This window comes from Dipodomys merriami, unplaced genomic scaffold (genome assembly GCF_024711535.1).
Source record: "Dipodomys merriami isolate MVZ:Mamm:240054 unplaced genomic scaffold, mDipMer1.0.p SCAF_28, whole genome shotgun sequence".
Lineage (NCBI taxonomy): Eukaryota > Metazoa > Chordata > Mammalia > Rodentia > Heteromyidae > Dipodomys > Dipodomys merriami.
This window is the reverse complement of record NW_027204270.1, coordinates 12,999,319-13,009,375: the sequence shown is the minus strand read 5'-3', so window position 1 is coordinate 13,009,375 and position 10,057 is coordinate 12,999,319.

Sequence of the window (10,057 nt, the reverse complement as noted above, 5' to 3'; positions counted from 1 at the left end):
AGATCCTCCCCCCTCTCCCCCCAAGCTGGAGCCACACCCATCCTGCTAAGCTGGGCAGCTGCCAAGTTCCTTTGCAGCCAGACACTGTGGGGAGGGTGAGGCTTTGCCCCAGATGTGGGCTGTACCTGCTCAAGTTAAGCCAGCCATCCTGTTCTCAGTGTGTCCATCTCACCAACCCTGGACAGACCACCCCAGCGCAGGGACCCTGCACCCTATGCCAGTGTGTGCTTAGCACCTGGACTGAGTGCCTCCTTACTAAGGAAGGGTCTCTGGCTGGCTGCTCGCCAGCCCCGAGTGCTGCCAGCCCAGAGTGGGGACAGCTGCTCCCATATCCCCTGCCCAGGATGATCAGAGGGTGATGCTGGGACCCAACCCAAGACCTTGCCTTCCTCCCCACCCCCAATGCCTGAGCCCAGGGCACTGTCAGGCATCGCAGGTGCTGTAGTAGGGGATGAAGCAGGGAGGAGAGGGGCAGGGCCCAAGGTGCTCCTAGGAGCTGGTCTCCAAGGCCTTCAGAAACAGATTCAGCAATAAATATCAACACTCTCAGGCCAAATGAGGTCGCTTCTAAGCATGGGAGAGGAAGGAGGATGGAGGGAGAGGGAAGGGAGGGAGAGGCTCTTAGAGGAGGTTATACGCAAGCTCTCTGACCCCCACTGCGACCCAGGGACACGGTGGGCTTGTCATCCTGGCGAGCTCATGGCCACACTGGGCACAGGGCTGTTGTAAATTGGCCCCTGCTGCTCACCAGGCCTTCCAGCAGGCACTGATGGATGTACCTGCCAGGCCTTTAGTCTACCCTCAGTGAGTCCTTCAGAAGGAGAGACAGATGACCAGGTTCACAGCTCTGATCCCAGAGCATAAAGGGGCTGAAGGCCTGGGAGGGAGGTGAGTAGGCCCCTCTGTGTGGGGTATGGGGACCCTGTGGCCCTCCTCTGGTGACTTGACACTGCTGCTGGGCGAGACTGAGGGAGGCAGCCTGGCCCTCAACCTAGGGTCCATGCCTACTCTGGCAGCTTCTCTGCTCATAAGAGTCACACCTAGAGGGATACAGGAGCTGGGTATGGGTATGAGTACCATCGGTCAGTGCTGGGGGCTGGGTACTATAGTTGAGTGAGAGAGCTGGGTACAGGGGATGGGTGCTAGGAGTGGGTACTATAGCACAGTGCTGAGGCTAGGTATTATAACTGGGTGCAGGAGCTTGGTGGTGGGGCTAAGTACTATATCTGAGTGCAGGAGCTAGGTGCTAGGTTGATGTGCAGGGGCTGGGTACTGTAGCTAAGTGCAGGAGCTGGGTAGAGGAGCTGGGTAGCAAGGCACAGTGTCAGGGCTAGCTATTGTACCTGAGTGCAGGAGTGGGGCGCTTGGGCTGGGTACTGGAGCTAAGTACTGGAACTTGGCTCGGGGACTGGGTGGTTCACAGGGGAGAGAGCTAGGTTTTGCAAACCAGGTTTCTTCCAGAGATCAAATTAATTAGTGCTCTCCTCACAAGAAGAGAGCTCCAGCTACAAGCACTGGGGGGCATGGAATGGCTAGAGACTGGCATCCAACACACACACACACACACACACACACACACACACACACACACATACACACACACACACACACACACACACACCCACCTCTGCACAAACCTGGGGCTGGCCCAGGAAATATCAGATACTCCCAAATGTCCCTGCTTTCAAAACAATGTGAAAACAACGCAAGAGGCATGCAGCCGAGGGATACCACCTGTATCTTAAACCTCTGCCATGTCACAGCACTGGAGACTTTTCAAACACTGACTTCTTTTTTTTTTTTTTGTCCGTTGTGGCGCTTGAACTCTGGGGTTGGACGTTGTCCCTCAGCTCTTCAGCTCAAGGCGAGTGCTCTACCGCTTGAGCCACAGCGCCACTTCCAATTTTCTGAGTGGTTTGTTGGAGATAAGAGTCTCACAGACTTTCTTGCCCAGGTTGGCTTTGAACTGCAATCCTCAGATCTCAACCTCCTGAGTAGCTAGGATTACAGGTGTGAGCTACGGCGCCCGGCCTAAACATTGCCTTCTTGACCCCATTGTACAGATGGGATAAATGAGGCTCAGCAAGATAAAATCACTGTTCAGGATTAGAAAGCTGAAAGCTGACATGGCCCTGGCTTCTGTGGTTGCCACCTTTAACATGGCCATGTCCTGCTTCTGCAGGAGCAGCAGGATAGAGCAACTTGCCCTGATCAAGACAGGGTAGTAGTGATGTTGGTTGGGCTTTGAAGGATGAAGAGGAGTTTACCAGCTGGAGGACCAAGTGGAGGGGGTAGGGGAAGGTATTCCAGGTAGAAGGAACAGCACAGGCAAGGGCATGAGGAGTAAAAGGTCCCAGGAAGTCAGTGGGGGAGAGAGAGGAGGGTCTTGTAGCAGGAAGGTGTGGCTCTAAGGGAGGCAAGATGGGAAAGGAAGTAGGAATTTGGATCTCTATCTTATAGACTTTACATAAATTGAAAGTTCTTGGAAATCCAACCCTACAACTATGTAAATAATAGGGTGAGATTGCTCCCATTTCATGTTTCATGGTGGTTTTGCTAAGGTAGTGCCACTGTCAAACTATCTGTGGAGAAAGATTATTGTTTACAAATTTCTAATTTAGCTGGGTGTGGTAGTACACACCTGTAATCCCAGCAGTGGGGGAGACTGCACCCAGCAATTGGTGGAAGATTGTGAGTTCCAAGTAAGATCTTGCCTCCAGAAAACAAAACATAAATTAAAAATAAATAAATAAAAGCTTTCTCATCTGCAACGGATCACTATTTTCATAAAATATGTAGAAAATAAGACAGCACCAGTGACTCCTGCCCATAATCCTAGCTAGCCTCTCAGGAGGCTGAGAGTTGAGAACTATAGTTCAAAGCCAGCCTGGGCAAAACAGAACCTGAGACATCTCCAGTTAACCACCAGACAGATAGAAGTAGAGCTGTGGCTCAAGTGGTAAAGCACTGGCCTTGAGAAAAACAAAAACAAAAAGCAAAACCCTTCAGGGACAGCACCCAGGACCAGCACAAAAACAAAACAAAACAAAACAAAAAAACCCAGCAGAAAATACATTACTAGAAAGATAAAATGAAAAAAGGACCCCAACCCCTTTTTTTTTCCTTTCTCTTATCCTGGTGCTGTATTAGGACTTGAACTCAGGACCTGGGTACAGTCCCTTTGTTTGTCTGTCTTGTTTTTGGCAAGTCTAGTACTCTACCACTTGAGTCATGGAAGCAAGGAAAGGCTCTGAACCAGGATCCTCAGGTCTCAGCCTTCTGAGTAGCCAGGATGACAGGAACAAGCCACTGGTGTCCACTTTCTTTCTTTCTTTCTTTCTTTTTGGGTCCGGTCGTGGGGCCTGAACTCTAGGCCTGGGCACTGTCCCTCAGCTCTTCAGCTCAAGGCTAGCGCTCTACCACTTGAGCCACAGTGTCACTTCCAGCTTTTTTCTTTTTGCTTATGTGGTGCTGAGGAATGGAACCCAGGGCCTCGAGCATGCAAGGCAAGCGCTCTACCACTGAGCCACCTTCCCAGCCCCACTTTCTTTCTTTTTTAACTATGAGATTCAGTAGATATAAGCTTCAGCTGCTCTATCAGTTTTCATCTTCCGCTGTCTGCACTCATGGTTCGGGGAATGGACTGTCCAGCCTGAGTTATCCCAGTCAGCTAAGGGGCCCTTACCAACTCCCATTTTATTTAATTATTTACTTTTGTGCCAGTCCTGGTGCTTGAACTCAGGGCCTGGGTACTGTCCTTTAGCTCAAGGTTAACACTCTACCACTTGACTTCAGCAGTTTTTTTTTTTTTTTTTGGTGGTTCATTGGAGATATGAGTCTCATGGACTTTCCTGCCCAGGCTGGCTTTGAACTGTGATCCTCAGATCTCAGCCTCCGGAGTAGCTAGGATGATAGGCCTGAACCACCAGGGCCCCAGCAGCCTCCAGCAATTCTGATACCAGCCCATGTGATTTGTGACACCCAGGGGCTGGGACTGTATGACCTCCAGACAATCTTGCTGTGCCTCTATGCCCCGCCCCCCAGAAAGTGGGAGACAGAGGTACAAGAGGTGAGGAATTCATCAATGGCTGGCAGTGACACATGCTTTTATCACCGTAATTAGCTCAGTGGCCCTGCAGACACTCACACTGGGGAGGGGACAGCTGCCTGTCCCCAGGAGGGCAGACTGGCTGAGTGAGGACCAGAGAGCCCCTAGGGCCCAATCCTTCTATTGTGACACAGTTTTTGAAAACAGTAACAGAACCTAAGTCATGGACAGGTCATGGACTTGCTGGTCAGCTGCTCGCTGGTGGATGACGATGTCCAGCCCCACGCTAGAGGCATGCTGGGATGCCTCAGATCCCCTGATGCTAGGATGGTGGGAGGGAGGCCGCTGGACCCTGGGCTGAGCAGTTCCCCTGCAATCAACCCCCTGCAGAAGGCTCCCAGAGCCCTTTAAGGTGGGTTTGTACAGATCAGAAAACGGAGGCTGGGAGGAGTCAGGGTCACAGACACAAATGGAAGATTTGATGGAAGAGCCCAGGAATGTGGAACTTCAAGGTCCACATGCATGCGTGCGCATGCATGCATGCATGTTCGTGTTGGAGAGGCAATAGTGATGTGTGAGTAGCTGTGAGGGGGGTATTGGGAAGGCAGGAGCCTTGGGGACACCCTGGCTGGATGTTTCTGGAAGCAGCAGTGTGGGAAGGGTCTGAGGAGGGAGGGTTCAGAGGCACCTGGCTGGTGTGGCTGGGTAGGTGGACAGGAAAGGCCCTGCACTGGGTAAAAGGTCATGGTGGATGCAGACAGGATCCCTGGAGTCCCTGACTCACCAGCAGCTCAGACTGCCCCTTGGACCCGCCCTCTCCTGCCAGCTCACAACGCAGTGGCGTCATCCAGTTAGAAACCTGCATTCAGTTTTATTAAAATAGGCAACAGGGGCTGGGAATGTGGCTTAGTGGTAGAGTGTTTGCCTAGCATGCTTGAAGTCCTGGGTTTGATTCCTCAGTACCACATAGACAGAAAAAAACCGGAAGTGGCGCTGTGGCTCAAGTGGTACAGTGCTAGCCTTGAGCAAAAGAAGCTCAGGAACAGTGCCCAGGCCCTGAGTTCAAGCCCCATGACTGGCTAAACAAACAAACAAAAAAAAACAAATTAATTAAAAAATAAAATAGGCATGTGGGGAGGGAGGCTTGGAAGGGATGGGAAGGGGAAACAAAGGAGGAGGCTACAATGCTTGATAAGAAATGTACTCATTATCTTGCCCATGTAATTGTAACCCCTCTGTACAGTTTTTTCACAATAAAAAAATTAAAAAAATAAAATAGGCAACACATAGAGCACTTACTTTATACTAGGCCTAATTTTAAACAAGTCCCAAACATTAACTCTTTTTTGTTTTGGTGGTAGTGGTATTGAGCTTTGAGTTCAGAGCCTTGGGTTTACAAGACTGAAGTCATCCTGTTTTTTTCACTATTCTATCAAAGAAAAGGTTTCACTTCCTACTGTGATACATACCTGAGGAGCTCCATGGTTGCTGGGATTACAGGCATGTGCACAATCCTACATCCAGTTTGCTTCAGCAGAGATAGAGTCTTGTGGACTTTTCTGCCCTGGCTGGCCTAGACTACAATCTTCCTAATCTCAGCCTCTCACATAGCTGAGAATGATGGGCATGTGTCACTGAGCCCAGCTATGGGTAGAGAAGGGGGTTTCTTTTTTTTTTTTTTTTGGTTGGTCATGGGGCTTGAACTCAGGGCCTGGGCGCTGTCCCTCAGCTCTTCAGCTCAAGGCTAGCGCTCTACCCCTTGAGCCACAGCACCACTTCTGGCTTTTTCTGCTTATGTGGTGCTGAGGAATCAAACCCAGGGCCCCTGCATGCAAGGTAAGCACTCTACCCCTGAGCCAACTTCCAGCCCCAGAAAAGGGGGTTTCTTAAAGTTCTGTGCTTAGTCTGGCCTTGAGCCCTGCTCCACCTATTCTTAGCCCCCCAAGTAGCTAAGATTACAGTCATTAGCCATCTATATTGAGCCTTTTTTTTTTTTTCAGTACCAAGGTTTGAACTCAGGGCCACATGTTTTTTTTTTTTTTTATTGTGAAAATACTGTAGAGAGGGGTTACAGTTACATGAGCAAGGTAATGGGTACATTTCTTATCAAGCATTGTTGCCTCCTCCTTTGTTTGCCTTTCCCATCCCTTCCCATCTTCCCCTGGGCCACATGCTTTAAATCTAACACTGGAGCCACATTTTCAGGACTTACCCTCACTTTTTTTAGCTTGGTTGTGAGCTTGAATTCTGGGCCTGGACACTATCCCTCAGTTCTTCAGCTAAAGGTAAGCACTCTACCACTTGAGCTACAGCACCACTTCCGGGTTTCTTTCCTGCCCAGGCTGGCCTTGAACTGCAATCCTCAGATCTCAGCCTCCTGAGTAGCTAGGATTACAGGTGTGAGCCACTGGCTCCTGGCTCCCCTCACTTTTTATTTTTTAGCAATAAAACAAAACAAAACAAACAAACAAAAAAACCCAGAGTCTCAGCCAGGTGCTAGTGGCTCACATCTGTAATCCTAGCTACTCAAGAGGCTGAGATCTAAGGATGGTGGTTCCAAGCCAGCCCAGGCAGCAAAGTCCCTGTGACTCTTATCTCCAATTAACTGCCCCAAAAGGCCAGAAGTAAAGCTATAGCTCAAAGTGGTAGAGCACTAGGCTTGAGCACAAAAGGTCAGGGACAGCACTTAGGCCCTGAGTTCAAGCCCAGGACCAGCACATATACACACAAAAAATAGTCTTCTGTTTTTGCCCAGGCCAGTCTAGAACCTTGATCCTCCTGTCTCTGCCTCCCAAGTAACTAGGCCCTCACACCCAGCCCATCAATTCTCTTCTCAGTCCCCAGCCAGTCTCCTCTGTCCATGCCAGTGCTATAGCAAGACACCGACTGGGTGGCTTTTAAACAACAGCCATGTCTTTTTTTTTTTCCAGACCTGGGGCTTGAACTCAGGGCCTGGGCACTGTCTGTGAGCTTCTTTTGCTCAAGGCTAGCACAACACCACTTCTGGCTTTTTCTGTGTATATGGTGCTGAGGAACCCAGGGCTTCATGCATGCTAGGCAAGCACTCTACCACTGAGCTATATTCCCAGCCCTGGCCATTGCCTTCTCTGGAGGCTGGAAGTCCAAAGCCAAGGTGCCAGTCGGTCCTGTGCGAGGTGCGGGCTGCTTCCTGCTTCATGGCGTGCCCTCTCTCTCCCCTCTCAGGGCCTTCTCAGGCTTCCTCTCACCCCTCCTATCACCAGGCCTCTGCGTTGACAACAGTCACCTCCCAAAGGCTCCAGTGCCGTCACCTTGGGGTTAAGATTTCACCATGTGAGCTTCTAAAGATATAAACACTCAGCCCATTGCATCAGTTGTGTATTTTTGAGGAAACTAAGGCTCATGGATTATTTATTTATTTATGTATGCTGGTCCTGGGGCTTGAACTCAGGGTATAGAAGCCATTCCTGCGCTTTTGTGCTCAAGGCTAGCCTTCTACCACTTGAGCCACAGCTTCACTTCTGGCTTTTTGCTGCTTAATTGAAGATGGACTTTCCTGTCCAGTCTGGCATCGAACCTCAGTTCTCAGATCTCAGCCATCTGTGTAGCTAGGATTACAGGTATGAGCCACCAGGCCAGGCCGGTGGCATTAAACAGCTGACCTAAGACCATGAGGTGATGAGAGAGGGGAAATGCTGGACTGGCAGGCCTGGAAGAGCAGGGCACCAAGAAGGAACCAGGGCTTCCCAACCTGGGCCTCCAGTTACTAAAGCAATCGTGATCAACGGCACAATGTTTGCACACTTAGGTAAGATAAGAAAAAAAAATTAGCTCGGGGCAGGTTGCTGGGTGCCGGTGGCGCACACCTGTAATCCTAGCTACTCAGGGGACTAAGATCTGAGGATTGCAGTTCAAGGCCATCCCGGGCAGGAAAAGTCTGTGAGACTCTTATCCCCAATAAACCACCAGAAAACTGGAAGTGGCACTGTGGCTCAAGTGGTAGAGCGCTTGCCTTGAGCTCAATTGCTGAGGGACAGCGCTCAGGCCCAGAGTTCAAGCCCCACGACTGACAAAAAAGGAAAAAATTGAAATAGGAAAAAAAAATTACCCCCAAACCTCATCTTTGCACCCTGTGTTCTTTCAAGGTTTCCTTGTTCCCTTTGGCTGTAAACACCCCAGGTGGCTTCTGGTCCTGGCTTGCTGTGTGACCTTGGGCAAGTCCCTGCCCTTCTCTGGGCCTCAGACTTCTCACCTGTGAAATGAGGATTTGGCCAGCGACCACAGAAGAGGCCCCTCGCAGCTCTGACCTTCTGCTTCTGCTTGTGTCTGGGAGCGGCAGAAGGGGCATTAGCAGGCTGCCCCTCTGCAGGGGACACATGGCTGACAGCTCCCAGCAAGGCACCTCCGGGAGGGGAGGGGACAGGCTGCACACAGCGTTTCCCAGGCCTGCCCCCTCCTGAGCACATATGGTGTCTTCACCAGCAGACCCGTGACTCCTCTACCTCCAGGCGCCAGAAAGTGCCTTCCATCTTCTAGGGCCTCGCTGTTCTGGGATAAGAGAGTTGGGGCTCAGTCTTGTGACCTCCTTATTCACTGCCTTTGAGGGAAAAGGTGAAAGACCAGAGACAGGAGCAAGGGGGGAAAGGAATACTGACAGCCGTTTTAGCTCTATTTGGCCCCACTGTTAAGTGTCTGGACTTGGAAATGAATCAGAAAGTCTTTCTGTCCTTGAAGGAGGAGAGAAGAGAAGAAACAGGCTGTGGAAACTGCAATACTGCAAGATGGAGACTGTGTTAGGGGAAACCTGATCCACGTAGTATAAGAAGGCTTCCTGGAGGAGGCAACTGTAAAGGTTAGCTGGCTGCATTATCTTCCCAAATAGTGCTGATGGAGCAGGGAAGGACAGAAGACTTAGAAAGGTGCTAAGGGTGGAATGTCAGCCAGGTATTCTTTGCTACTGAGCTAGCCCAGCCCTGTTTCTCTTCCAGAAGTATTGGCTGTGGGCTTCTGAGCCCGGAGTAATCGGAGACAGAGCTTCTTGCACATTACTGAGACACCCTCTCTGAAAGGAGCAAGCAGAGGCTGGATGATGGTGGGCACTCTGTCTTGGACTCCTATGGCATTTTTTTCCTTTGTGCCAGTACTGGGGCTTGAACTCAGGGCCTGTGCACTGTCCTTTAACTTTTTTGTTCTAGCCGAAGCATTTTCACTTGAGCCACTGTTCCATTTTGGGCTTTTTGATGGTTAATTGGTAATAAGAGTCTCAGATCTCAGCCTCCTGAGATTACAGAGTACAGGTGTGAGCCACCAGTACCCGGCTCAATATATATTCTTTATTAGGAAGCTTGGCTTGATGTTAGGGCTTCATGCTCACTGGGTTTGCTTGCTCATGGCTGGTGCTCTACTACTTGAGCCATGCCTCCAGTCCTACTTTTTGTGTGCTGAGATATGGGGCTTAATTCAGAGCCTCACTCTCTCACTCAGCCCTTTATGTTCCAGGCTGGTGCTCTACTACTCCAGCCACATCTCCACTTCCAGCTTTTTTGCTGGTTAACTGGAGATCAAGAGTCTCTTAGGTTTTTCTGTCCAAGATGGCTTTGAACTGTGATTCTCAGATCTCAGCCTTCTAAGTAGCTAGAATTATATGCACGAGCCACCTGAGCCCCGGCTCTAGAGTCTGAATTCTGAAATTCTGAGATTGCTTCCAGGAGGCAAGAGAGGGTCTGGGTCAAGGTTACACACACTTAGCAGGTTGGAAGGGTCACTCGAGAAAGGATCACTTTTCATTTTACAGATAAGAATGAGACCCAGGGAGAAGAGGATCTGCCCAGGGTCACAGGTGTCTTCTCACATGTCAGCCACGGTGGCTGTGACCCGAGCTGCAGGGGGACAGCCCAGGAGGTCCCGCGATGCACGGAGGTCGGAGGTCGCTGAGGCGCACAGTAATGAGGGCACACGTGCTGACGCTCCAGCCCCAGCCCTTGTTCTTCCTCTGGAAGCTTCCTGGGCCCAGGACATCTGTTTCCTTTT